The sequence below is a fragment of the Elephantulus edwardii genome, unplaced genomic scaffold (assembly GCF_000299155.1).
Source record: "Elephantulus edwardii isolate Elephantulus edwardi_28Jun2011 unplaced genomic scaffold, EleEdw1.0 scaffold00036, whole genome shotgun sequence".
NCBI lineage: Eukaryota > Metazoa > Chordata > Mammalia > Macroscelidea > Macroscelididae > Elephantulus > Elephantulus edwardii.
Genome location: NW_006399786.1, coordinates 1,995,143 through 2,003,238, shown reverse-complemented (window position 1 = coordinate 2,003,238; position 8,096 = coordinate 1,995,143).

Sequence of the window (8,096 nt, the reverse complement as noted above, 5' to 3'; positions counted from 1 at the left end):
ATTGGCACAGGACAGAGTGGAGTTTAGGGCTGTTGTACATAGGGTCGCTATGAGTCGCAGGCGACTCGACGGCACATAGCAACAACAACAACATGTTCCTTTTAAACAGTTCTTTCCCTCATCTATTCCAATGCAACGTTCATTACTTATCCCCTTTTCTTTCCTACCCAATCCCTAAGTTAGTCCTATTTTCTAACAATTGGCATTATGCTGTATTTGTCCTTTTGTGACTGAGCTATTTCACTAAGGATAGTGTCCTCCAGGCTGACCCATCTCATATAATATTTTATGAGTTCCTGGTCCCTAATGACTACAACTCTGTATTGGTAGAATAATGAAAAATGCACATGTTGTAACTCTCACCTTATATGGAAGTGTGATTTAGCAGATGGTATAAGAGGCAGACAAGAGGACTAAAGTCAAAGAACAAGACAAAGGTCACACAATAAAGCTTCAAAGAGACTAGACAGGTTTGAAAGTAGAAAGAGGGGGAAGGGAGGGAGAGGGGCGTAAAATGTGCAGCAATGAATGAATGAAAATCTAACTTTTCTGTAAACTTTTGTTAAAATGACAACTAAAATAAAAAAAAATCATTGTAAAAGAAAGTAGAGAGAAAGAGTAGTGAACTAAGGAATGCCGGTAATCTCTATAAACTGGAAAAGAGAAATGCCAGTAATAGATTCTCCCTAGAGGCTCCAGAAAGAAGTCACTCAGTTGACATCTCAGACTGATTTTGGATTTTGGCCTTCAGAGTGGTAAGGTAATATGTATTGTTGTCATAAGCCACTAGATTTGTGGTAATTTGTTACAACATCATTTGTTGTTATATGAGGTCTAGTCAGTTCTGAGTAATAGTAACCCTGTGAAAAAGAGAAGAAAAAAATTCTTCCCAGTTCTATGCCACCCTCACAATTGTTATTGCAAGAATGTCCTTGTACTTAGATCCAAAATCAACGTCTATGGAGGAGCAGTCAAGAAAGCAAATGACACATTTCATTGGACAAATTTGCAAATGTTCTCTTTAAAATGTACAATTTCAAACTCAAACACATTTCCATTGAGTTGAAAGTTCCTAGTAACCAACCCTCCGTTGGGTCTCTGAGGCAAGAAAACGAACTTTGCCCATCCTTCTACAAAGTCGCAGTTGAATTTGAACTCCCAGAGAGGCACAGCCTTTGAATTAACAGCACAACTCACTATGGACTATACCACCGGAACTGCCTTTTAAAACATTAGTAGTAGTAGCTGTGTTCCTTCGTCTCGGAATGGACCATTGATGAACCTCCAGTAGATTTTCAGAGGCAGTAAATCCCACAGGATGGAATTACCCATCTTTCTCCCAAGGAGCTAATGATGGATTTGAACTTGGCAAATGAACTTTTAAAATTTCAGAAAGTGGAAAGGTTATTTTGAAGACTTAAGGCAGCCTAATTCAAGCCATGTTATTTTCAATCACTTCATATGCGTATAAACAAATAAAGAAAATCAGAGAACTGGAGCCTTTGAATTATGGTGCTGATAAAGAGTATTAAATATCCCACAGACTAAAATAAAAATGAATAAATACATCTTGGAAGAAGTACAGAGATAAAGACCCTAAATTAAATGATCAAAACAGTGATTACATGGGACTCAAGTATAATGACAATGATGAGAATGGTGCAAGTTTAGACAGTGCTTTGCTTGGAATTGAGCATAACTATGAATTGAAACCCCCTGGACAGAAACAACTAATAACAACATAGAAAACCATTTATTTTTGTTTCTGATTGTCACAATATTAAGTAGTGAGCCCTTTACAAACAAAGGCAATATTTTCTCTTTGTTCTTTTATTTTTACCTCATGTCTTTATTTTTTTGCTTGTACCACTGAAATCTCCATATGAAGTTGAATAGCAGTGATAACAGCAAATATTCTTGTCTTTTTTCTGGCATTTAATGGGAATCCTTCTATTGCCTCATCATTAAGTATCATTGATGATATCAGATGGAGCCTGAGTGAAAGCAGAAGGATGTCTATTCATGTTTTATTGGCGATGCAAAGGCATTTGACTGTGTGGCTCTTAACAAACTATGACTAACCTTGAGAAGAAAGGGTATTCCAGAATACTTAATTGTGCTCTTATGAAATCTATACCTAGAGTCCGGAATGAAGGCTGCACAGTGGAGTGGACTTGGGGGGAGGGATTGTATAACAATGAAAAGATTCTTTGACTTTTGAAAGAGAAGAGTCAACTGGGGGGAGGTGTGGACCAGGAGAGAAGTGAATGAATAGAAATCTTAAGTCTCTGTAAACTTTCATTAAAATTAATAATAATAAAAAAAATCCATACCTAGACCCAGAAGTTGCTGTCTGAATGAAGCAAGAACACTGCATGGTTTAAAGTTAGAAAGGGTGTGTGTCAGGGATGTACCCTTTCTCCACACCTATTCAGGCTGTATGCTGAGCAAATCATTTGGGTTTTGGTGTTTAGGGGGTTTTTTTAGCAAATCATTTGTGAAGTTGGATTCTTTTTTTTTTTTTTAATGCGTGTACTGTCAAATTGGATCTGACTGGTACAGGAGGCAACTGTTCCTCCTTCTTCAGCAGAGCATCTGGTGGATTTGTGTGAAGTTGGATTCTATGAAATGGAATATGACTTCAAGATTGGAGGAAGACTCATCAACAACCTGCATTATGCAAATGATACAACCTTGATGAAAATGAGGAGGATTTGAAACACATGATGCAGAAGATCAAAGACTATAGCCTTCAACATGGATTACATCTCAACGTCAAAAAAATAGAAGTCCTCACTGCAGTCCAATAGGTATAATCATGATAAATAGAAAAAGGACTAAAGTTGTCAATTATTTCAACAACCAACCCTCTTGGTACCAGCAGTAAGGAGAGCAGGAAAAATATTGTATTGAGAAACATTGTGTTGTATTGGGATTTCTCATAAAGTGCTATGATGTCAGTCTGAAGACTAAAGTGAACCTAATTCAGGCCATACTCTTTTCAATTACTTGTTGCACATCTGGGAGCAAGAGTAGAAATAGGATGACAGAAGAATTGATGCCTTTGAGTTGTTCTGTCAGAGAAAAGTACTGAATATCCAATAAACTGCCAAAAGAATAAATGAATATAACTTGGGGGGAAATGCAGCCAAAGTTTTCAGAGGTGAGCTTTCTGTCTCATACTATGGGCATGTTGCCAGGAGAGGCTATTCCTTGCAAAGGAACACCATGTTTGGAAAGATGGAGGATTAGCAAAGGACACCAATAAGATGGATTGACACAGTGACTGCAGCAATGTGTTCAAGTGTGTCAGAGATGATGAAGATGGCACAGGCTGGCACAGGGTTCAGGTCTACTGTTCATAGGATCACTGTGAGTCATATTCAACTTGACAACATCCAAAAACAATATTTTATTCTGTTTCTGGCCATTAGAATTTTTGCATCCTTAAGAAGCCTTAATGTTGAGGCCTGTTGACATAGTCCATAGAGTGTTGCAGTGTTAATCCAAATGCCCAACCTCTCTAGTAGTTCTAATCCACAAACTGATCCTTGGGTGAAATATGGACAGGCACTTCTCCTGGAATCTCCTCCAAAACCAGCTATGAGTAGGTTCCAACTTGATGGCAATGAGTTATATAAGTGTACTGAGACTGACTAAAACAATGTATGTATGCATGAATACATATATCAATCAATAAATATATATATTAGTCCTTAATTATGTTGTTCAAATATTTAGCATACACCTAAATTTAACTTTTCATCTATTCATTTCTGAAAAAGTTATATTATCATCACTTATTGTGATTCTGGATTTTCTTTTTTTTCCACACTTGCATATATATTAAAACTACACTATTAAAAAAGGCAAGGATTTATGATAGTTTATTTCTTTGGCATATATTGCCTCTTACCATCATGAAATATCTTTCCTCATTTTATCTAATGTTTTTTCTTTAATTTTTGCTCTTTCCCGAGATTAATATTGCCATATCTGCTTTTAAAAATATTATTTTTTAATCCATATAGATTTTCATTTATGCTTTTAAAAGTAAATTAATTCCACAATATTTAAAAATGAAATCAACTCCTTGTCTCATGCGTCTGACCCTGGGTTTTCTCTCATTTTAGGCAAACAGTTACTTTCCTTGTAATTGGTATTTTAGTAATTGCTTTCACATTTGTAATAATAACTTTCATTTACTTTCTATTTCTTTCATCCTACATTTTATCTTTCTTACATGACCTCACCACATTCCAATTTCCATTCCTCTTTTCTTTCTTAAATTATAATTTTTGTAAGATTAATATTCAGTATTGATTATCATGTTTATGGAACTGTGATTTCCTACCAAGTCATTTAACATACTCTTATTGATGTTATTGATTGCCTTAGAGTTGAGCAAGACTCATAGCGACCCTATAAACAAAAGGCCTGAAGGCCCTCTACAACTATTGACATTTTATCAAAGTCCATAGAGCTTCCAGAGGCATGTTGTTTAGGAAGTGGATGCCACTCCTGCTTCCAATTACCATAATATGAAGACATAAATATTAGTGTAAATTTTTAGTTTCTCTGCAGTTAATAAACTTTCCCTGTTACTCGTTTGGTTTTGTTACATATTACACTTATCTCCTTCCAACATCACATAATCTACTATTTTTTTTCAACAACTTGTAAGGAAAAGTTTTTAATTCTTTGTTTTCTAACTCTGTGCTTTCTGTCTTATAATCATCATTACTTTATCATTTAGCACTCTATTTAGGGTGGATTTCTTGCATTGATGTTAAAATTCTAGCAGAATCCATTCTATTATTCAGCCAAACTCACATTTAAATTGAGCACTAGCACTCAGAAGGTCAATCTCCAGTCAAGAACCTCTCCAAATTACTGAGGAGCAATGACATCAATTTGAAGACTAAGGGGCACCTGATTCAGGTCATGGTCTTTTAAATCACTTGCAGTGCATCTGAGGGCTGAATAATGAATAAGAATGACAGAAGAAGAATTTGTGCCTTTGAGCTTTGGTGTTGAAGAAGAGAATTGAATACTCATGAACTAACTATGAAAGGAACAAACAAACGTCTTGGGGAAAGGTGCAGTAAGAGTGCTCTTGGAAGGTAAAAATAACAAAGTTTTGTCTCACATATTTTGGGCATGTTTCTGGGAGAGGCTACCCCTTGAAAAGGGATATCATACTTGGAAAGGAAGAGGGTCAGAGAAAGAGAAAAAGACCCCCAACAAAGTATATTGACACAGTGACTCCAGCGATAGGCTCAAATAGGTCAGAAATTATGAGAATGGCATAAGATAGGACAGGGTTCAGATCTGTTGTTTATAGGGTTGCTATATGTTAAGTAACACACTTAACACCTAACACTAATTGTTTTGTGAAAACTACAAAACAATCTCACTGATTTCACATGCAAGCAAGATTTTACTGAAAATTATCCAAAAACGACTGGAACAGCACATCAACAGAGAGCTACCAGAAGTCCAGGCTGGGTTTAGAAGGGGTCGTGGTACTAGAGATATTGTAGCTGATGTTAGAAGGATCTTGGCTGAAAGCAGGGAATACCAGAGGAATGTCTATCTGTGTTTCATTGACTATGAAAAGGCATTTGATTGTGTAGATCATAACTATGGCTGGCTCTGAGAAGAATGGGAATCCCAGAACACTTGATCGTTCGAATGCGAAACTTATACTTGGACCAGGGGGCAGTCGTCAGAACATAGCAAGGGAACACTGCATGGTTCAAAATTGGGAAGGGCGTACACCAGGGATGCATCCTATCTCCATACCTTTTCAACCCATATGCAGAACAGATTATCCGGGAGGCTGGGCTCTATGAGGAGAAATGTGGGGTCAAGATTGGTGGACAATTTATCAACAATCTGCGTTATGCGGATGACACAACCCTGCTTGATGAAACTGAAGAGGACCTGAAGCGCCTGCTGCGGAGCGTCAAGGACTGCAGCCTACAATATGGATTGAGGCTCAATGTCAAGAAGACAAAGATTCTCACCACTGGACCAATTGGCAGCATCAGGATGGATGGTGAAGAGATTGAGATTGTACACAGCTTTAGTTTGCTTGGCTCCATAGTCAACAGTCTTGGCCCAAGCAGCCAGGAAATTAAAAGGCCCATTGCCATGGGAAAGTCTGCTGTTAGGGACCTCTCCAAAGTACTGAAGAGCAATGGTGTCTCTCTTGAGACTAAGGTGCGTCTGATACAGGCCATGGTCTTCGCAATCACTTGTTATGCATCAGAGAGTTGGACAATGACCAGGGAGGATAGAAGGAGAATTGATGCCTTTGAGCTGTGGTGCTGGAGAAGAGTATTGAGAATACCATGGACTGCTAGGAAAACAAACAGATTTGTCCTGGAAAGGGTTAAACCGGGTGGCTCCTTGGAAGCAAGGATTTTGAGGCTCCGTCTAACAACATACTTTGGACATGTTGTGAGGAGAGACCGGTCCTTGGAGAGGGACATCATGCTTGGGAGGGTGGAGGGACAGCGCAGGAGAGGAAGGCCCTCTATGAGGTGGATTGATTCAGTGACTGGGATCATCGGAATGGGAGTGTCAGAGACAGTGCGATTGGCACAGGACAGAGTGGAGTTTAGGGCTGTTGTGCATAGGGTCGCTATGAGTCGCAGGTGACTCGACGGCACATAACAACAACATAACAACAGTAATTAATTAAGCGTTGGATTCAGGAGCCAATTTAAATCAAAAGTCTACCCTATTAACCACCTCTCACCTAGTGCAGCTGCACAGGAGTGGCATATATCTCTGAAAACACAAGCCTCTGGAAACTCTATGATTTTTATAAATGTTGATAATTGTAGAGGGGCTTCAGGTCTTTTGTTCACAGGGTCACTATGAGTCATGCTCGACTTGAAGGCAATCAACAATATCTAGTAAAGGATATCAAGAATTTTTTCTTTAATCCAAAGTCATTGTCCTTTATTAGGGGAATTTTAACCTAATTATATTATTTGTGATAATTTATACGTATGGATGATATATATATATATGGAAGAACACAATATCTAGATTGGAGGGAGAATCAATATTATATGCATATGACACACACTTCTTTGCTCAAAGTGATTCAAACAAACTCTCACTCATTGCTGTCAGAATTGGAAGGCTGAGTGCTCGCGGTGCTAAAGTAAAAAAAAAAAAATAATTGGAAGGCTGGTTATGAGTCAGAACCAACTGGTGTCTGACTGCCCAGCAAGTTTCCAAGGCTATGAATTGTGTAGGAGAAGATTGCTCATCTTGCTGATATGAAACACTTACTGATGGAGAAAAAACCTACAACCTTCAATGTGTATTACACCTCACCTTAAGGTAAACAAAAATCCTAACAAATATGCAAGAAGGATATGATAGAAGGAGAAAAGATTGAAGTTGTCAAGTATTTAATTTACTTGAATCCATAATCAACATTCATGAAGCTGCAGTCAAGGAATCAAACAATGTACTGCACTGAGTAATCTGCTGTAAAGGGCCTCTTTAAAGTGTTGGCGAGCAAAACTGTTACTTTGAAGAGGACTAAGGTGCACATGACCCAAACCATGAGAGTTCAGTAACCTCAAAGTATTTGAAAGCCAGATAATAAATTTAAAAGGCCAAAGAAGAATTGATTATTTTCTATTATGGTGATGTCAAAGAATCTTGAATGCACTAGGAACTGGCAGAATGAACAAATTCGACTCATAAGTATAGCGCATATGCTCGTTAGAAGCAAGGTTGCCAAGACTTCCTCTTATGTATTTCAAACACCTCCTCAAAAAGGGTAAGGCCTTGGAAAAGGACATCATGCGAAAAAGAGAAAGACTCTGAACAAGATAGATTAAACCTGTGGCTGCAACAATGGGCTCAAAGAAAGCAACAATTGTGCAGATGGAACAGGAACAGTGTTTCATTCTGTGATATATAGTCTAGTTATGAATAGAAACCAACTAAATGATGCCTAACAACAACACGAATGTACTCCTGTCATATTAAGAATGTGCAAATATTTCAAATGTGTTTCAGGACAATATCCTTTTCCTTGTTTCCATTAAAACAATTTCCCCCCC